The sequence below is a fragment of the Aegilops tauschii genome, unplaced genomic scaffold, assembly GCF_002575655.3.
Source record: "Aegilops tauschii subsp. strangulata cultivar AL8/78 unplaced genomic scaffold, Aet v6.0 ptg000710l_obj, whole genome shotgun sequence".
Taxonomy (NCBI): Eukaryota; Viridiplantae; Streptophyta; class Magnoliopsida; order Poales; family Poaceae; genus Aegilops; species Aegilops tauschii.
The window spans coordinates 5438-27500 of record NW_027332941.1 but is presented as its reverse complement, the minus strand read 5'-3'; the positions used below and the strand labels follow the sequence as shown (position 1 = coordinate 27500).

The 22063-nt window shown below is 35.5% G+C and overlaps 7 non-coding genes across 7 annotated transcripts; 4 read left to right on the top strand and 3 right to left on the bottom strand.

Moving 5' to 3' along the window:
• Positions 1–8249: 8249 nt before the first annotated feature.
• TRNAS-GCU (transfer RNA serine (anticodon GCU)) lies at positions 8250–8337 on the bottom strand. Its single transcript has one exon. It is a non-coding gene; the product is annotated as a tRNA-Ser (tRNA).
• Positions 8338–11947: 3610 nt separating this feature from the next.
• TRNAS-UGA (transfer RNA serine (anticodon UGA)) lies at positions 11948–12035 on the bottom strand. Its single transcript has one exon. It is a non-coding gene; the product is annotated as a tRNA-Ser (tRNA).
• Positions 12036–12859: 824 nt separating this feature from the next.
• TRNAG-GCC (transfer RNA glycine (anticodon GCC)) lies at positions 12860–12930 on the top strand. Its single transcript has one exon. It is a non-coding gene; the product is annotated as a tRNA-Gly (tRNA).
• A 2482-nt stretch (positions 12931–15412) lies between these two features.
• Positions 15413–15484, top strand: TRNAT-GGU (transfer RNA threonine (anticodon GGU)). The gene has a single exon. It is a non-coding gene; the product is annotated as a tRNA-Thr (tRNA).
• A 507-nt stretch (positions 15485–15991) lies between these two features.
• On the top strand, positions 15992–16073 carry TRNAY-GUA (transfer RNA tyrosine (anticodon GUA)). The gene has a single exon. It is a non-coding gene; the product is annotated as a tRNA-Tyr (tRNA).
• Positions 16074–16432: 359 nt separating this feature from the next.
• Positions 16433–16506, top strand: TRNAD-GUC (transfer RNA aspartic acid (anticodon GUC)). Its single transcript has one exon. It is a non-coding gene; the product is annotated as a tRNA-Asp (tRNA).
• A 2612-nt stretch (positions 16507–19118) lies between these two features.
• On the bottom strand, positions 19119–19189 carry TRNAC-GCA (transfer RNA cysteine (anticodon GCA)). The gene has a single exon. It is a non-coding gene; the product is annotated as a tRNA-Cys (tRNA).
• Between the last annotated feature and the right edge of the window lie 2874 nt (positions 19190–22063).

The following is a 22063-nucleotide window of genomic DNA, read 5'->3' as shown; positions in this document are numbered from 1 at the left end:
CCCATTGGTAGAAAAAAACCCACAACCCCTTGGGGTTATCCTGCGCTTGGAAGAAGAACTAGGAAAAGGAAAAAATATAGCGATAGTTTTATTCTTCGTCGCCGTAAGTAAATACGTAACTAGGAATATGGAAAATTGCATTTTTGGAATTTGCAATAATGCGATGGGCGAACGACGGGAATTGAACCCGCGCATGGTGGATTCACAATCCACTGCCTTGATCCACTTGGCTACATCCGCCCCTTATCCAGCTAAAGGATTTTTTGCTTTTTTCCATTGATCATTATTCTATTTATTCTGACCTCCGTACTTCGATCGAGATATTGGACATAGAATGCCACTCTTTAAAAAGGAAAAAAGGAGTAATCAGCTGTGACACGAAAAAAAACGAATCCTTTTGTAGCTCATCATTTATTGGCAAAGATAGAAAAGGTCAATATGAAGGAGGAGAAAGAAACAATAGTAACGTGGTCCCGGGCATCTAGCATTCTACCCACAATGGTTGGCCATACAATCGCGATTCATAATGGAAAGGAACATATACCTATTTACATAACAAATCCTATGGTAGGTCGCAAATTGGGGGAATTCGTGCCTACTCGGCATTTCACGAGTTATGAAAATGCAAGAAAGGATACTAAATCTCGTCGTTAACTGAATTCTGAATAGAAAGATTAAGAAGAAAAAAAAGATTCAAAATAAAGACAGAAATACCCAATATCTTGCTAGAACAAGATATTGGGTATTTCTGTCTTTTCTTTCTTCAAAAATTCTTATATGTTAGCAGAAAAACCTTATCCATTAATAGATGGAACTTCAACAGCAGCTAAGTCTAGAGGGAAGTTGTGAGCATTACGTTCGTGCATTACTTCCATACCAAGGTTAGCACGGTTGATGATATCAGCCCAAGTATTAATAACGCGACCTTGACTATCAACTACAGATTGGTTGAAATTGAAACCATTTAGGTTGAAAGCCATAGTACTAATACCTAAAGCAGTGAACCAGATTCCTACTACAGGCCAAGCAGCCAAGAAGAAGTGTAAAGAACGAGAGTTGTTGAAACTAGCATATTGGAAGATTAATCGGCCAAAAATAACCATGAGCAGCCACAATATTATAAGTTTCTTCCTCTTGACCAAATTTGTAACCCTCATTAGCAGATTCATTTTCAGTAGTTTCCCTGATCAAACTAGAGGTTACCAAGGAACCATGCATAGCACTGAATAGGGAACCGCCGAATACACCAGCTACACCTAACATGTGGAATGGATGCATAAGGATGTTGTGCTCTGCCTGGAATACAATCATAAAGTTGAAAGTACCAGAGATTCCTAAAGGCATACCATCAGAAAAGCTTCCTTGACCAATAGGGTAAATCAAGAAAACAGCAGTAGCAGCTGCAACAGGAGCTGAATATGCAACAGCAATCCAAGGACGCATACCCAGACGGAAACTAAGTTCCCACTCACGACCCATATAACAAGCTACACCAAGTAAGAAGTGTAGAACAATTAGCTCATAAGGACCACCATTGTATAACCACTCATCAACAGATGCAGCTTCCCAAATTGGGTAAAAGTGCAATCCGATCGCCGCAGAAGTAGGGATAATAGCACCAGAGATAATATTGTTTCCATAAAGTAAAGAACCAGAAACAGGCTCACGAATACCATCAATATCTACTGGAGGGGCAGCGATGAAGGCGATAATAAATACAGAAGTTGCGGTCAATAAGGTAGGGATCATCAAAACACCGAACCATCCGATGTAAAGACGATTTTCAGTGCTAGTTATCCAGTTGCAGAAGCGACCCCACAGGCTTGTACTTTCGCGTCTCTCTAAAATTGCAGTCATGGTAAGATCTTGGTTTATTCAAATTGCAAGGACTCCCAAGCACACGTATTAACTAGAATATAGATAATAGAAGGCTTGTTATTTAACAGTATAACATAGACTATATACCAATGTCAACCAAGTCAGCCCAAAGATTAGCTATCCATATAACTAAATTAACCAAACCAATAATTTTGTATTTGTAAATGAAGTGAGTCAAAGTTTTTAACTTTGATGAGTCTTTTCTATATGGGTTGCCCGGGACTCGAACCCGGAACTAGTCGGATGGAGTAGATAATTCTTCCTTGTTACAATAGAGAAAAATCCCTCCCCAAATCGTGCTTGCATTTTTCATTGCACACGACTTTCCCTATGTAGAAATAGCCAATTTCTATTCCAAAGAGGAAGTTCTACTAATTTTTTTAATTAGTAACTTGATTCACCTACTCTTTATTATAATAAAAAGAACATTTCAGAATGAAAAATAGAAAAGTTTTTTCTTGATCATTTATCAACCCTTTCCTGTTTCTTAATTTCGTCTAATGATTAATTAAGAGGGTTGACCAGGTCATTGATACGTATAATATCCAAATACCAAATACGCTCAGTGTGTGATCCACAGAAGAAAGAAAAAAGAGTTGTTTTGGTGAACATCAAAGAAAAAACTTGCTCTTCTTCCATAAAAAATTCTTCTAAAAATGCCGAACCCAATCGTTGCATAAAAGTTCGTACCGTGCTTTTATGTTTCCGAGCTAAAGTTCTAGCGCATGAAAGTCGAAGTATATACTTTAGTCGATACAAAGTCCGTTTTTTCGAAGATCCACTATGATAATGAAAAAGATTTCTACATATCCGACCAAATCGATCAAGAATATCCCAATCTGATAAATCTGTCCAAATGGGTTTACTAATAGGATGCCCCGATCCAGTACAAAATTGAGCTTTTGATAAGTATCCTATGAGGAGAGTAGCGGGGACTATGGTATCGAATTTTTTCATTCGAGTATCTATTAGAAATGACTTCTCCAGCATTTGATTCCTTACTAACAAAGAACTTTTTGGTACACTTGAAAGGTACCCCATAAAATCGAAGCAAGAGTTTGCTAATTGGTTTATATGGATTCTTCGCGGCTGAGTCCAAAAACAGAAATAATATTGCCAGAAATTGATAAGGTAGCATTTCCATTTCTTCTTCAAAAAAAAAGTGCCTTTTGATGCAAGAATTGCCTTTCCTTGATATCGAACATAATGCATAAGAGGATCCATAAAGAACCATAGGGTTTTCCGAGAAAAACCAGGGTACATTATCCCAAAATGTTCCATCTTCCTAGAAAAGTGGATTCGTTCCAGAAAAGTTCCAGAAGATGCTAATGGTAAGCAAGAAGATTGTTTACGAAGAAACAACAAAAAAAATTCATATTCTGATACATAAGAGTTATATAGGAATCGAAACAGTCTTTTATTTTCTTTTTGAAAATAAAAAATGGATTTCATTGAAGTAATAAAACTATTCCAATTCGAATAATAGTTGAGAAAGAATCGCAATAAATGCAAAGATGGAACATCTTGGATACGGTATTGAAGGAGTTGAACCAGGATTTCCAAATGGATAGGATAGGGTATTTCTATATGTGATAGATAATCCAAATGCAAAAATTTGTCTTCTAAAAAGGGAAATATTGAATGAATAGAGCGTAAATTCTGAAACTTTGGTATTTCTTTTTCTTTCGGACAAAATAATTCCCGTAGCGAGAATGGGATTTCCACAACGATCGCAAACCCTTCAGATAGAATCTGAGAATAAAACTCAGAATAAAAATAATTTTTGTAATCCAATAATCGATCTTGGTTAGGATGATTAACCGAGTTATCCAAAAAATTCTGCTGATACATTCGAATAATTAAACGTTTCACAAGTAGTGAACTAAATTTCTTGTTATTACAACTAACAACTATTTCCACAGGTTCAGAACCATTTAATCCATAATGGTGGGCAAATGCATAAATATATTCCTGAAAGAGAAGTGGGTAGACAAAGTATTGTTGACGAGATTTATGTTTTTCTGAATACCCTTCGAATTTTTCCATTTGTATTTCTACTTGAATCAGAGAGAAGAAGCATTTCTCGGTTTATCGAATGATGATACATAGTGCAATATGGTCAGAACAGGGTGTTGCATTTTTAATACAAACCCTGGAAAGAAAGGGAGTCTAATCCACAGATCTTTTTCTGCTCCTTTTCTACCCAATTAGTTTATGTTTGTTCTAATTAAAAAAAAAGAACAGAACAAGTTTTTTATTTTTGCAGGCCAATCGCTCTTTTGACTTTGGAATACAGCCTCTTTATCAATATACTGCTTCTTTTACACATTCAATCCATAACATCCCTTATTCAATCCATAATCAAGAATAATTAGGATTTCTAAAAAAAAAAGAAAAAATAAAGGGTCCACTCATAGGAAAACCCAACCTTTCCCCGCATCCGGCACTAATCTATTTTTAACGTCTAATTAGAGCGGGGAATCATTCCAATTAGGAAGTTCAGCTCGTTGCTTTTTATTTTACCAGAATTGGAGCCAGGCTCTATCCATTTATTCATTAGACCCAGAAAATCGTAATTTTGGATTCCATTCAAAAAAGATTGATTTTATTACGACATGCTATTTTTTCCATTCATTACCTTTGAGGATCAGTCGTGGTCTTCTAGACTCTACCAAGAGTCTGGACGAATTTGTTGTTTCATCCAAATGTGTAAAAGATCATAGTCGCACTTAAAAGCCGAGTACTCTACCATTGAGTTAGCAACCCAGATAAAAAAAGGATCTTAGATACGATCGAAATCCAAAAATCAATGGAATTACACCGCGCGCTTCTGTCAAAACATTGAACTAGCAAGACATCAAAAGATTTTTTTATCGACCATGAAAAACACTCAAATGCCAAAACGAACAGGTCCGGTTAAATTCCACTAAAGTAAAGTTAAAAAAAGAGCGACCCTAATCACGATGGCCAAATTCTCCTTATTTTTAGCGATTTTTATTAAAAAAAAATATATATTATATTGTATGAGAATACATGCAAGAGGAACACCCTTATCATTTGAGCGAAGTGTAGGCGGAAAAATTGAATATGGAGTGAGGATAAAGAGACCCATCTATCTACAAATTCTATTTGTTCAATAGACCTTTGTCAATGGAAATACAATGGTAAGAAAACAAATTAGATAGAAAAAGTAAATAAAATAGGGGCTTATGTTGAATTGGCACGATATAATATAAATCCAAATAGGATTAAAAAAGAGGTAAATTGTGTCTAAATAATTAGACAACTAGGAATACTAATAATCTTCTCCTATCCTACTTTTTGATTCATTTAGTTCTTCAATTAACTCAAAGTTCTTTCTTTTTCTTTAAAGAATTCCGCCTTCCTTAAAATATCATAAACAGTTCTTGTTGGTTGAGCACCCTTTTCAAGGAAATAGAGAATAGCTGGAACATTTAAACAAGTTTGATTCTTTATCGGATCATAAAAACCTACTTTTTGAAGATCTCTTCCTTCTCTTCGAGATCGAACATCAATTGCAACGATTCGATAGACAGCTTATTGGGATAGATGTAGATAAACAACGCCCCCCCTAGAAACGTATAGGAGGTTTTCTCCTCATACGGCTCGAGAAAATGATTCGAATTTCTGTCGATAATAATAGAAATTAGACTATGACGTGCATTAATTTCCTTACAGAAAAAACAAATTTCATTTATACTCATGACTCAAGTGGGCTAATTTTGCCTGACAAACTTCGAAGGCAAAATCCTTCCAAAATTTTTGAGTCGTCTTTAAACTCTTTTCTTTGTCTCATTTCGAACGAATTGACTTTTATTCCTTATTCTGATCCAACTCTGTTGTTGAGACAATTGAAAATTGTGTTTACTTGTTCTGGAATCCTTTATCTTTGATTTGTGAAATCCTTGGGTTTAGACATTACTTCGGGAATTCCTATTTTTTTCTTTCAAAAGAGTAGCAACATACCCTTTTTTCTTATTTCCTTCGATAAAGCATTTATCTCTTCTATAGAAATCTAATAAGAGGGATTGATTCTGATATACTTTTATTGGACTTTATTCTTATTTTAACCTTTCGATTTATTTCTATATTAAGGATAGACTGACAAAGTTGGCCTAATTTATTAGTTTTCACTAACCCTAGATTCTTTCCCTTGATAAAAAAAATTCTGTCCTCTCGAGCTCCATCGTGTACTATGTTACTTAAACCCAGCGCAAATTTGGTTCGGAACGAATAGAACAGGCTATGTCGAGCCAAGAGCATTTTCATTACTATGGAAAATGATGGATAGAAAAATCCACAATCGATCATGTCCTTCAAGTCGCACGTTGCTTTCTACCACATCGTTTTAAACGAAGTTTTACCATAACAAACATTCCTCTTTTCATTGCAAAGTGGTATAGAGAATTGATCCAATATGGATGGAATCATGAATAGTCATTGGTTTAGTTTTTTTATACTAATTAAAACTTGCTATCTATGGAGCAATATGGATAAAAGAAAGTAAGTATTTATCCGGGAAGCCTCCGCCAAGATCCAATTTATTTAAACCCATATTAAAATTCTATCATATGAATGAAACATAGTTTGAAAAAGACGACTAAACAAGTTTGCTTAAAACTTATTTATTCTTAAATTTCCACCCTCAACGGATGGCTCGAGATGATCAATCTTGAAGTGAGAAAAGAAGGATTGACTCTTCCTCAATAAATAAACTATCAACCTCCAAAAAAGTTTAATTAATTTAATTACTAGAATTAGAATTCTAGTAGTAATATATTTTTTCAGTACCAAAAACAATTAACTATAATAACTAAATAAACTATTCCAATGAAAAGATTGAAAGTTTTTGGTAGTTATAGAATTCTCGTACTTCTTCAACTCGAATACCAAAAGGAAGAAAAAAATATGACTAAGTGATTTTATTTTATAGTAGAGGCATATCCTGAATGTGCTTGATAGATCCCATTTTTTCATGAAAATAAAGATAGTCAATTTGACTGGACTTAAGACTTTATTATGTTTTCTGAGAAAGAATAAGATATCATTATTCTCTTTAATAAACTTTTGTCTCGTACGGAATACTATATGATTTCACCGTTTGTTTCATCAGAAACAATCTGGGACGGAAGGATTCGAACCTCCGAGTAACGGGACCAAAACCCGCTGCCTTACCACTTGGCCACGCCCCATTTCGGGTTTTATGCGACACTAATAAACACTAGTATGTTTATTTGTTATTCGTCAATACCATTTCAATTACATAAAAAAGGAGGGATATTCTCTTGCTAGTATTCTACACATGCGGATAATATAGAATCAAAAAAATGCATTGATCATTACATGGAATTCTATTAAGATATTATATGAAAGTCGAATTTATTCCACTCTCATTTGAGAGTGCAAATACAAGGAGGTATTTTGTGTTTGGGAAAGTCCGAAGAAAAAAGATTTTGAATCTGCCTTTTCCTTCTTTCCCTTAAAAAAATAACTCAAGAAAAATCCAATTATTTACTCTACAAGAATGAAATGCTTGTTATGCCTAATATACTTAGTTTAACCTGTATCTGTTTTAATTCTGTTCTTTATCCTACTAGTTTTTTCTTTGCCAAATTACCCGAAGCTTATGCTATTTTCAATCCAATCGTGGATATTATGCCTGTTATACCTCTATTCTTTTTTCTATTAGCCTTTGTTTGGCAAGCTGCTGTAAGTTTTCGATGAAATCTTTAGTACTCTGTATGCCAAATTGAATGATGTGTTCATTCCAAAAAAATTTAAAAATGGGTAAAAGCCGAGAAGTTTTATATTTTTATATTATGAACCTTCGATTCTAAAATTTAAATTCTTCTACATTGAATGGGTAGCTACAGCAATAAATTTGGATCAGCCTTTCTACTCCCCTGCACCTAGGTTGAGCAGGTACCTAAAGGTACCTACACAATACCTAACCACCTAACCCTATTTTTGCTATTGATAAGAGTGCTTATTATAAAAGAATTCTTGCAATTTTTTTCAAGAATTCTTTTTTGCATTTTTAGGTATAAAAAAAAAACCATCCTAGTGGATCCGTGTGGTAAGGAAAAACTGGTAATCTATTCCTTAAAAAAAAATCTTGGAGATTATGTAATGCTTACTCTCAAACTTTTTGTTTATACAGTAGTGATATTCTTTGTTTCACTCTTTATCTTTGGATTCTTATCTAATGACCCAGGACGGAATCCTGGACGCGAGGAGTAAAAATTCAGTTTTTTTTTTTTCTTATTGGATTTGTTTCGTACATTTATCTATGAGAAAATCCGGGGGTCAGAATTCTTTCCAATTCGAAAGTCCCAAATGATCCAAGGGAGCGGAAAGAGAGGGATTCGAACCCTCGGTACAAAAAAATTGTACAACGGATTAGCAATCCGCCGCTTTAGTCCACTCAGCCATCTCTCCACGTTCCAAAGCGAAAGGTTTCCGTGATATGATATAGGCAAGAAATAAGAAATAACGGTTGCAAAAAACCCCCTTTTTTTCTTTCAAAAGTCTATAAAAATTATATTGCCAATTCCATTTTAATTATATTCTTTTTTCTTAATGTTAATAAAAAAAGAAGAAAATTCTTGTTTTTTCTTTCTAAAAATCGATATTGGCCGAGAGACAATCAAATAGATTTTCTCTTTAGCGGGCATTTCCATATAGGACTTGTTATAATTATAATAAAACAAGCAGGTTATATAAAAAAAAACGCTTTTTTTGTCGATTATTTATCAAGAAAGCAAAAAGGGTTCTTATCAAATCCACCATAAAATTGGAAAGAAGCATAAAGTAAGTAGACCTGACTCCTTTAATGATGCCTCTATCCGCTATTCTGATATATAAATTCGATGTAGATGAAATTGTATAAGCGAATTTTTTTTATTTCCTTAGACTTAGACCGCGCAAGACAAGAATTTTTCGCTATTTACGATTTCATATTCTTGTTACTAGATGTTCTATAGGAATAAGAAGAAATCGCAACTCCTTTGCGCTACACATAAAATTGGATTTCGAAGGTCCATTTTTTTTTCAGAATCCTCTATTTTAGTTCTTCCACCCATGCAATAGAGAGGGAATGGGAAAAGAAGGGTTACTTTTATTTTCATTTTTCCCTTAAAAGATAGACTTTGAAATAGGAGTCTTGGAATAATGCTGAATTCAAAGGTTTATTTCTTTCTATAGTATAAGAAAAACAATTTATTTCTATTTCTATAGTATAAGAAAAACAAATAGTATAAGAAAAACAAATCGAATCAAATTCATGGATTTACCACGACCTCGGTTGTGACTGTGACTCCATAGATAAAAATGGGAAATTTCTCTCTTCGAGACCATTGAAAAAGGGCATTGAACGACAAAGAAATCGTCCACAGATAATAAAACTATCATATGCCTTGGAAAGTGATATGAGGTGCTCGGAAATGGTTGAAGTAATTGAATAGGAGGATCACTATGACTATAGCCCTTGGTAGAATTCCTAAAGAAGAAAATGATCTATTTGATACTATGGATGACTGGTTACGAAGGGACCGTTTCGTTTTTGTAGGATGGTCTGGCCTATTGCTCTTTCCTTGTGCTTATTTCGCTTTAGGGGGTTGGTTTACAGGGACAACTTTTGTAACTTCTTGGTATACCCATGGATTGGCTAGTTCCTATTTGGAAGGTTGTAATTTCTTAACCGCAGCAGTTTCTACCCCTGCCAATAGTTTAGCACACTCTTTGTTGCTACTATGGGGGCCCGAAGCACAAGGAGATTTTACTCGTTGGTGTCAATTAGGCGGTCTATGGACTTTTGTAGCTCTCCACGGGGCTTTTGCACTAATAGGTTTCATGTTACGCCAATTTGAACTTGCTCGGTCTGTTCAATTGCGGCCTTATAATGCAATCTCATTCTCTGGTCCAATTGCTGTTTTTGTTTCTGTATTCCTTATTTATCCACTGGGGCAATCTGGTTGGTTCTTTGCGCCGAGTTTTGGCGTAGCAGCGATATTTCGATTCATCCTTTTCTTCCAAGGATTTCATAATTGGACGTTGAACCCATTTCATATGATGGGAGTTGCCGGAGTATTAGGTGCGGCTCTGCTATGCGCTATTCATGGAGCGACCGTAGAAAACACTCTATTTGAGGACGGTGATGGTGCAAATACCTTCCGTGCTTTTAACCCAACTCAAGCTGAAGAAACTTATTCCATGGTCACTGCTAACCGCTTTTGGTCCCAAATCTTTGGTGTTGCTTTTTCCAATAAACGTTGGTTACATTTCTTTATGCTATTTGTACCCGTCACCGGTTTATGGATGAGTGCTATTGGCGTAGTTGGCTTGGCTCTGAACTTACGTGCCTATGACTTTGTTTCCCAGGAAATCCGTGCAGCGGAAGATCCTGAATTTGAGACTTTCTACACCAAAAATATTCTTTTAAACGAGGGTATTCGTGCGTGGATGGCAGCTCAGGATCAGCCTCATGAAAATCTTATATTCCCTGAGGAGGTTCTACCACGTGGAAACGCTCTTTAATGGAACTTTCGTTTTAGCTGGTCGTGACCAAGAAACCACCGGCTTTGCTTGGTGGGCTGGGAATGCCAGACTTATCAATTTGTCCGGTAAACTGCTTGGAGCTCATGTAGCCCATGCCGGATTAATCGTATTCTGGGCCGGAGCAATGAACCTATTTGAAGTGGCCCATTTCGTACCAGAAAAGCCCATGTATGAACAAGGGTTGATTTTACTTCCACACTTAGCTACTCTAGGTTGGGGAGTAGGGCCAGGGGGGGAAGTTCTAGATACTTTTCCGTACTTTGTATCTGGCGTACTTCACCTAATTTCCTCCGCAGTCTTAGGCTTCGGTGGCATTTATCACGCGCTTCTGGGACCCGAGACTCTTGAGGAATCTTTTCCATTCTTTGGTTATGTCTGGAAAGATAGAAATAAAATGACTACAATTTTGGGTATTCACTTAATTTTGTTAGGTCTAGGTGCTTTTCTTCTAGTACTCAAGGCTCTTTATTTTGGCGGTGTATATGATACCTGGGCCCCTGGGGGGGGAGATGTAAGAAAAATTACCAATTTGACCCTTAGCCCCAGTGTTATATTTGGTTATTTACTAAAATCTCCTTTGGTGGAGAAGGGTGGATTGTTAGTGTAGATGATTTAGAAGATATAATTGGTGGGCATGTATGGTTGGGTTTTATTTGTGTATTTGGCGGAATTTGGCATATTTTAACCAAACCCTTCGCATGGGCTCGCCGTGCATTTGTATGGTCTGGAGAAGCTTACTTGTCTTATAGTTTAGCTGCTTTATCTGTCTTTGGTTTTATCGCTTGTTGTTTTGTATGGTTCAATAATACAGCTTATCCGAGTGAGTTTTATGGACCCACCGGGCCAGAAGCTTCTCAAGCTCAAGCATTTACTTTTCTAGTTAGAGACCAGCGTCTTGGAGCTAATGTGGGATCCGCTCAAGGACCCACAGGTTTAGGTAAATATCTAATGCGTTCCCCAACTGGGGAGGTTATCTTTGGAGGGGGAAACTATGCGTTTTTGGGACCTTCGTGCTCCATGGTTAGAACCTCTAAGGGGCCCCAACGGTTTGGACTTGAGTAGGTTGAAAAAAGACATACAACCTTGGCAAGAACGACGCTCAGCAGAATATATGACCCACGCTCCTTTAGGCTCTTTAAATTCCGTGGGTGGCGTAGCTACCGAGATCAATGCAGTTAATTATGTCTCTCCTAGAAGTTGGTTATCAACTTCTCATTTTGTTCTAGGATTCTTCTTTTTTGTGGGCCATTTATGGCATGCAGGAAGAGCCCGAGCTGCTGCAGCAGGTTTTGAAAAGGGAATCGATCGTGATTTGGAACCTGTTCTTTACATGAACCCTCTTAACTAAGATTTTCTTATTTATACCTGTTCTACTTTTTTTCTGTTCTGGCTCGGTTATTCCATCTAGCCGAGCCATTCATTCCTTTTTATGAAAGAAAGATAAGGGACAGAAAAAAAAAAATGAAAGAAACAAACGTATTCAATAAGCAAAAGGAGAGAGAGGGATTCGAACCCTCGATAGTTCCTAGAACTATACCGGTTTTCAAGACCGGAGCTATCAACCACTCAGCCATCTCTCCACAGCCTAATCCTTATTTTACTCCTACAAATAGAACATAGCCATATAAAAAATAAAAAGATTTATTAGCCTCTAGAAAGATATCAGATACAAGTTCCTTTTCGATATATCTCTGTATACTGTATACACGGATACAGGATCCGCTATACCCGCTTGTGAAATAAAGAGTAAATAATCTCTTCTCACCCCCATATCCAAATAAAAAAGCGGTTTAAGTAATAAATTTGAATTAAAGAGAAGAATCAATGGATTCATGATTAAACCCCTCCTACTTCTTGTATTTTTTTACAATTTTGGTTTAAGTGAGGGATCAAATATGTAGTCAACTTTATTTGATGGTAGCTTGGAGGATTAGAAATATGACTATTGCTTTCCAATTAGCTGTTTTTGCATTAATTGCGACTTCCTCAGTCTTAGTAATTAGTGTACCCCTTGTATTTGCTTCTCCTGATGGTTGGTCAAATAATAAAAATGTTGTATTTTCCGGTACATCGTTATGGATTGGACTAGTCTTTCTCGTAGCTATTCTGAATTCTCTCATTTCTTAAATTAAATTTGGTTAATATTTATTAACCCCATAAAAAAGAAATAATAAAGGCCATTTCTTCTAAAAAATTAGAATAGTGAGACGTATTAAAACGCAATTTGCGTTCCGAATTGCTAGCTCTTCTCTTTCAGTATTATGAAATTCCATTCCCATTAGAATATTCATTCACAGATAATAAAAAAAGGAAAACTCTAATATAATAGAAAATGAAATGAAACGGTCGACCCAGACATAGAAGGTCGACCCAGGCGGATATACGCTATAAAATATATACCGTAGCGAGCGTAGTTCAATGGTAAAATATCTCCTTGCCAAGGAGAAGATACGGGTTCGATTCCCGCCGCTCGCCCGCTTAATTTATCAAAGTACTATGATAAAAAGTTTAGTCTAGTTAACTGTTTAACTACTTATATTAAATTAAGTATTAATTAGGTGTTAGTCTAGTGCCGTATCCCTTACTATCTTACCCTTCCTTTGCATCCCACTCAAAAAAAGAGGGCGCTCCGGAGGCAGAAATAGAACTCGCCAACAGAGCTCCAAAAATTGGGTATTAACTGAGACAAACAACGGGCAAACTTTTTTTAAAGGGAAGAGAGAGGTAGACTGTCCCTTTCGTTTCATTTTTATTTTCTGCAGGGTAGGGAGAAGCCTTGCGCCTTCTTTTTTTGAAGGCAAGTGACTTCGCAAACTGCTCAATTTTGCCCTCTAGGGCCGGGAACTAATGAATAAAAAAGGGTTGGATACGCCCCTCTACCATATCTAGAGAAATAGAATAGTCCTTTTATACAGACTGCTAAGTGCGGAGACGGGAATCGAACCCGTGACCTCAAGGTTATGAGCCTCGTGAGCTACCAAACTGCTCTACTCCGCTCTGGAGTACCAGAAACTGGTGGACAAAAAAGGCTTGAATACAAGCCTCTAACATGTCTAGACAAAGAGAATACTCCTTTTATACAGAATGGAGCGGGTAGCGGGAATCGAACCCGCATCGTTAGCTTGGAAGGCTAGGGGTTATAGTCGACGTTGGTTGATTATTTTTAACGTCTCTAATTCAAAACCGAACATGAAATTTTGATTTCATTCGGCTCCTTTATGGATATTCTCACCACTTAACATCTATGTCAGCTTTTCTATTTGAATGGAACCAAAGCTCTCCGCTTTCTAGATGATCCTTATAGAGTAGGAGATAGAAATTCTATCTAAATCCATCTAATCTACTTACTTCGTTCCCTAATTTCATTCAAGAGATCCTGAGGAAAAAGAATTGGGTTTCCACCGAGCTTAAACAATATGCGGATGGTTCTAGTAAACCAAAACTATCGTTTTTTAGCTATTTGGCTTCCTTATTCCTTATTTTAAGAAGATTTAGTTACGATTGGAAATCAACTTTTTTGTATCTTCATCCATAGATCCTTTACTCATATTTTCAAAATTGGAATACTTAATCCAATGCAAAATTATGCTTCGCGACTCTGTACTCATAATCCTATTTTTATTTTGGATGCAATTTAAATTAGTCTTTGGATACAAATCGCCAGAATGTATATTCTTCCTCAATATGCTATTGAGAGGAAAAGGATTTAATCCTTTATAAGAACTAAAGTTTTCATCGGAATATAAAAATAAAAAACTTAAGGATGCCTTAAGTATATCATTTCAAATTCAGTTATTATATAGAACGAATCACACTTTTACCACTAAACTATACCCGCTACATTGTAGATTATGGTATAAATGGTACCCTTTGTCAAGGATAGCCATTTGACAAGAAGGCTAATTCCCCCTTATTGAATCAGATGGAGAAGGTTCATGACACTGAGCCGTTGGTACTTCTACTTCGATCGCTCGCCTTTACTTAGGATTTAGATAGCCCCTCTGGTCTGTAAAAAAAATCTTTTCTTACCATGCTAATAGCGCCTGAACCAAATGTATTTATTTTGATTAGGATCCTATTCTACGGTTACGACTACAATAATAATTATTTACTTTGCAAGGACGTAAGTGTGTCAGACTGCTAAATTGTTTTATTATTCCTACAATATAAACTAGGGGATATAGGGTGGTAACACTGTCCCTATAAATTCCTTTTTCCTTTTCTTTTTTGTCCAGAATTGAACAAAAAAGAAATTATGGAAGATGTTTTCTTCCCCCATTAAGTCCGAGCCATAGAGTAAGAGTGAGATGAGTTTTCCAAATTCATCATAGACTTTCCCTATGGCTTGATAGAAGTAAGCAGCAAAGAGTCGTAACTTAAAGAAAAAAACGGACAGGGCCGACAGATTTACCTGATGTAAAGAAGATCCTAAAAGTCTCTGATTAGTCGACTCTCTCCATTTAACACTTTCCTCTCTCTCCTTTTTTCCACTGACTCAATTCTAGTTTATTAGATTCTTGTTTAAAAGAATGAAAAAAGTTCAATAGAACTAAGAACACATAAAAAATAGCATAGAGGATCAAGGCCATTACCAAAAGTTCCTCCCAAGGATCCTATATCCTATTGGGTATCTGTTCCCCGCCTTTTCCCGCTAGGATCGGAAATCTTATATTTTCCATATCCATATACCGTTGAATCCTTGGGGTTCCAGAATCCGCCTATTTTACTAGTCTTCGGAAACGGAAAACCCTGAACCAAGAAGAGTTGGATATGTTATGTAGGGTATGTTTTTTTTTTATTAATTTTATTTTGAGCTCTCAAGATATCGATATATACATATACAATCTCTACATAATGTCTCTCTCTCTATCTCTATATATTATATATATAATATGTACATTATGCAGTAGACCCATAATGGGAAATCCAAGTGGCTAATTTTTGAATTAAATAAAAAGCCCTTTTAACTCAGTGGTAGAGTAATGCCATGGTAAGGCATAAGTCATCGGTTCAAATCCGATAAAGGGCTTTTTAAATTAGTGGTAGAGTAATCTCGTGCTAAGACGTAAGTCGTTGGTTCGAATCTGATAGAGTACTTTTCTACTAAATTGATTCACTTTTGTTCTTTGTTTTTGAAACTTTCTCTATATTTTTAGAGAATTTTATGACTTAGTGCGGGATGGATGCATTTTTGGTCTGAACACTAAATGAAGCACGGAGAATTAATCTATAACGATCAACTAAAAAAAATCCTAGATGAAAACATAACAGAAAAGTTGGAAAAACTCTTTGCTTTGGATCTATTTATACTTTTCGAGTATATTGACAATTCCAAAAAACTGCTCATACTATGATTATAGTATAATCACGAGCGGTTGTATATGGCCCTATCGTCTAGTGATGCCCCTATCGTCTAGTGGTTCAGGACATCTCTCTTTCAAGGAGGCAGCGGGGATTCGACTTCCCCTGGGGGTAGGGAGTATTATGAAAGGAGGTTAATCATAGATTAGCAAAAACCCTAGAATAAATTCTTCCTGGGTCGATGCCCGAGTGGTTAATGGGGACGGACTGTAAATTCGTTGACAATGTCTACGCTGGTTCAAATCCAGCTCGGCCCAAACCAAAAATCTAGGGCTTCGTGAGTATGAACTAAATCCTTTTGTTTTTCTTCCATAAAATAAAATGTCTGATCTATAGAAATAAAAGATAAAGAAAAAAGGGAAATTTTTTTTTTCTAATCCATATCTCTCTCATTCCTTTCTTACAAACAAAAGAGTTTTTCTTATTGAAGGCTGGATTATTATCCATTTTTAGTGATAAAAAATCACGACATACTAGTTATGTCACTCTCACTATACCCACGTATAATATAATATGTGGGTATGTAGTATATGATTCGTCTATTTCTTAGAGTACGAAAGACGAATCGAATCTTCTTATGGTTCTATTTAAGAATGGGTATGCCATACACCCCGCGGGGATTGTAGTTCAATTGGTCAGAGCACCGCCCTGTCAAGGCGGAAGCTGCGGGTTCGAGCCCCGTCAGTCCCGAACTAGGGTTCAATGAATGGAGAAATTGATATTTCCTTTTTCCATGAAAAAAAGGGGCAGGGAGCAAGATCAAATACCCACAGGGCACCCTTACTTCACTTTTTTATTTTGCATCCCTCATTAAAGAGGGAGGGAAGGCATATAGGAATTTTTTTTCACTACTCCCGATCGATAAAGATAAAGAAAGACACACATACGATATGTGGATTAGTAGAATTTAGGATATTATATTACTCTATCTTTCTTTATGATGATACCATCCTCATCTTAATTTCCTATTCCACTCTTATGGAATAGAGTACCGGTATTTTACCGGAATCCATACATAAATCGTATTCCCTTTTTATTTCAGACCTCTTTTCCCCATCTCACTTCTACTGCTTATTTGGATGTCTATGTGACCCATAGAAAGTTGGTCATATAATACATACATAATTGTATGTATAACTATAAGAAAAAGGAAGGGAAATTGTATAAGATTAAGAAAGTAGAAGATTAAGAAAGCTCGTGGGTTAGAGATATAGAAAAGAAAAAGTAGAAAAGGATTAAAAAAGAGGGAATTCCTAATCCAATCAAAAAACCCATTTTGGTCTTAGTGTGGATAGAGGATCTTCCTATGTTATACTATATAACTCTCATCCGTGAAATATAACTCTCATCCATGAATTGATTTGATAGATCCGATATTCATAATATTGAATTGATTCAGTATTATCAGAATGCAAGCCCTACCCTTGAATTTACAAGATACCCCTTTTTCCTCTCCATGGGATTACATCCCGAGTTATTGTGAAAATAAAAAATAAAGAGGTTATGGAAGTCAATATTCTCGCATTTATTGCTACTGCACTGTTCATTCTAGTTCCTACTTCTTTTTTACTTATTATTTATGTAAAAACAGTCAGCCAAAATAATTAATTGGAATTCCAATTAATCATTGAAGAAATTAAAAAGGGATTAAATAAAAAAAATCCAAGTCTTAAATGAAAGGATCTGGTTGGAATCTTAAAGTGTGGTAGAAAGAACTACATATAGTTTTTTCTACGACACTTTAGATTCTTTCTATTATATTATCTTTGAATCTACATAGAATAGATTAGTAGATTGAAATAGTTAAGTAGTCTAATTCAATTTCTTTTTTCATTGCATCCACTTAATTTCAATCAGGTCAAAATAAAAAAATCTAAGACAATTCTTGACCAAAGAATCCATGGAAGGAAAGAAAAATAATATTAAGAATAGACTATAGTAAAAAGTAAAAGGAAATGGAAAATGTGTGATATGCCGTGAATAGTTCCGTGGAAGAAAGTCGAATTTTCTTATGTATAGAACTTTTTTTAACCATTCGTCATTTCTAGTAGAAATTATGAATTGGTATAATGGCTCTTTCTTACATTACAACTTACAATACAAGAGTTTCTTACAGGAGTGAAACAAAACTAAAGAAAAAGATTAAAGAATAACGTTTGACAAAATGATTAATGCAAAATGATCCATTAATGAAAAGAATTGATACAACAATTTGATTACTTAATCAATTAGTAGTATCCCTAGAGTCCACTCCTTCCCCATACTACTAGTGAAAGAGAAAATGTAAAGACTACCATTAAAGCAGCCCAAGCGAGACTTACTATATCCATCTAAATTATGTCTCCTATTTCTATGAAGGGATTATTCTATTCTACTATTGATCAATAATCATAGTGGAATCAAGGGTACAGAGTCAAAAAGGGATTCCGCCCTAAGGCCATGGATCAATCAGTTCAAGGAATTTACTCCTAACAAATTCTTATAGGAATTCTGGTAGAATTAGAGAGCATTAAAAATACGATACTATAGCCCTTTTTTCCTTAAAAAAGAAAGAGTACGGGAATGATGTCCTGAATAGAAGAAGCGGGAATAGGAAGATTTTTTATTCCTTTTGTTACTCTTTTTTTTTTTTTAAGCAAAGGACGCCCGAATATACCATAAAATTAACGATAGATAAATATTTATTGGATACCTACCTTACCTAATGTTTATTTTTGACCTAAACCCTGCAGCCTTGCTTTGTATCATTCTATGAAAGAATGAAGAGGAAGAGATTTTATCCATAACACAACTCCTAAATTGATTTTTGATCGACCTATTTAATCTGATTCTCGTTAGAATTAAAATTAAGTAGTCCTTACTTTAGTGTATGTAGGTAACATAAGATGTACGATAAAAAAATGTATAATAATTAGTAAGTCTTGATATTCTTTCGTGGAGTCCCTTCTTGAATCTTAGATTGAAAAAAAAAAAGAATGCCCCTTAGGGACCTTTCTTTGGATACCAAGATTTCTGACATCTTATCCTCGTATTTTAAAATTATCAAATCGAATCTCAATTAAGAACCAATTCAAATTCATATAATAAAAGAATAAGGAAACACTACCTCACCCCTATTGATAACCATTTTGGCCACTACCGTCAAAACAAACCCTAACCCTAGTTTGAGGATAGAACTATGGTATGGTTTCTCTAAACCCAGTATCGGCAGGCCCAGTTACTCTCTTGCCCGAACTTATGCGAAGTAAAAATTGATCGAATTCGATCAGCACTATAAAAAAAACCTAAGTATTTTATTGATCAGGCGGCACCCAGATTTGAACTGGGGATAAAGGATTTGCAGTCCCCTGCCTTACCGCTTGGCCATGCCGCCAAAAAATCCGATCAAAAATCTAGAAAACAGCAAGTATTCATCCACGTTTTCTTACGAAAAGCCCCTTTTATTTTGAATATAATTCTACTTACTTTTTTCCAATCTTTTTCAAAAAATCTATTCCTGCTTTTTTTGATCCAGTTTCTATTATTCTCCTCGATAGATTCTATCTTAAAACATACATTGTTAACACAATAAAACTTCCCATTTCTTTCTATTGAGATGAAAAAGAAGAAAAAGTGGATTTCTATTCACAGGCTGCAAAATTCAGAATAAATTGGAACCGTTAACTAGAATTCTCTTTTTTTTATTGCAGTAGTGAACTACTCTTAAATCGGTATTATCTCCCCCCCCTTCAATGGCATAATAAAATAGTATGACTTTATGCTTAATCCGTGTATAGGTAAACTTTAGGTCCGAACAGCATTATTATCCAAAGATCCCCTTTATGTACATATCTCTATGGAGAATCATGCTTTAATTTTTAAAAGTATTAAATTAAATATCTTGAATAAAAAAAGGAAATTTGCTCTGATATAGAGTATAACCTTACTATCTTGGCCTACCCAAGTGAAATTACGATAAAAGAAAAGCATGGATATGGGGAGAGGTGGATAACTAGATTGGCATGTACTTAAAAAAGGGACTTACTTGATTTTAGAATTCCACAATGAAATACTGAATTTTCTAGTAATTATACTACTCCGATCCGAAATAAAAAAGAACCCTCAAATTATTTTGAGAAATTAAAGTAAGCACGCTATTCTAAATCGAAGTAAAGTCAAACTTTCTAGTATATTATATTACGGCTTTATTACATTCATAGAAAGGAGATAAAATGAGAAATCTTTGCCATCCAATCTGATTAGAATATCATAACATAAAGTATAAGTGGCAGAATTTTTTTTTTTAGGAATGTTTTATCAATTCATTTTCATTTCATTTGTACCCCTGGCAAACTCGAACTTTCGTCCAAATGGTCTCTATTCATATGTATGAAATACATATATGAAATACGTATGTGGAGTTCCCTAGAATTTCATGTGATTCAGTAAACAGAATATAGATTCCATGATTGCTAGATCGATCCAGAGGGATTGATGAAGAGTGAGCTGATAATGGAATTTTTCTTTGATAAACAGGAAACTTAAGATTAAGATGCTCCGGAATGGAAACGAGGGAATGTCCACAATACCCGGATTTAGTCAGATCCAATTCGAGGGATTTTGTAGGTTCATTAATCAAGCCTTAGCAGAAGAACTTGACAAGTTTCCAACAATTAAAGATCCAGATCACGAAATTGCATTTCAATTATTTGCGAAAGGATATCAATTGCTAGAACCCTCGATAAAAGAAAGAGATGCTGTGTATGAATCACTCACCTATTCTTCCGAATTATATGTATCTGCGAGATTAATTTTTGGTTTCGATGTGCAAAAGCAAACCATTTCTATCGGAAACATTCCTATAATGAATTCCTTAGGAACCTTTATTATAAATGGAATATACCGAATTGTGATCAATCAAATATTGCTAAGTCCTGGTATTTACTACCGCTCGGAATTAGATCATAAGGGAATTTCTATCTACACTGGCACTATAATATCAGATTGGGGGGGGAGATCGGAATTAGCAATTGATAAAAAAGAAAGGATATGGGCTCGCGTGAGTAGAAAACAAAAGATATCTATTCTAGTTCTATCATCAGCTATGGGTTCGAATCTAAGAGAAATTCTAGATAATGTTTCCTACCCTGAAATTTTCTTGTCTTTCCCGAATGCTAAGGAGAAGAAGAGGATTGAGTCAAAAGAAAAAGCTATTTTGGAGTTTTATCAACAATTTGCTTGTGTAGGTGGGGACCTGGTATTTTCGGAGTCCTTATGCGAGGAATTACAAAAGAAATTTTTTCAACAAAAATGTGAATTAGGAAGGATTGGTCGACGAAATATGAATCGGAGACTTAATCTTGATATACCTCAGAACAATACATTCTTGTTACCACGAGATGTATTGGCCGCTACGGATCATTTGATTGGAATGAAATTTGGAACGGGTATACTTGACGATGACGATATGAATCACTTGAAAAATAAACGTATTCGTTCGGTTGCAGATCTGTTACAAGATCAATTCGGATTGGCTCTTGGTCGTTTACAACATGCAGTTCAAAAAACTATTCGTAGAGTATTCATACGTCAATCGAAACCGACTCCCCAAACTTTGGTAACTCCAACTTCAACTTCAATTTTATTAATAACTACTTATGAGACCTTTTTTGGCACATACCCGTTATCTTTTTGATCAAACGAATCCATTGACACAAACTGTTCATGGGCGAAAAGTGAGTTGTTTAGGTCCTGGAGGGTTGACGGGGAGAACCGCAAGTTTTCGGAGCCGAGATATTCATCCGAGTCACTATGGGCGTATTTGTCCAATTGACACGTCTGAAGGAATCAATGTTGGACTTACTGGATCCTTAGCAATTCATGCGAGAATTGATCACTTGTGGGGATCCATAGAGAGTCCGTTTTATGAAATATCTGCTGAGAAAGCAAAAGAAAAAAAAGAGAGACAGGTGGTTTATCTATCACCAAATAGAGATGAATATTATATGATAGCAGCAGGAAATTCTTTGTCCTTGAATCAAGGTATTCAGGAAGAACAGGTTGTTCCGGCTAGATACCGTCAAGAATTCTTGACTATTGCATGGGAACAGATTCATGTTAGAAGTATTTTTCCTTTCCAATATTTTTCTATTGGGGGTTCTCTCATTCCTTTTATTGAGCACAATGATGCGAATCGGGCTTTAATGAGTTCTAATATGCAGCGCCAAGCAGTTCCGCTTTCTCGGTCCGAGAAATGCATTGTTGGAAC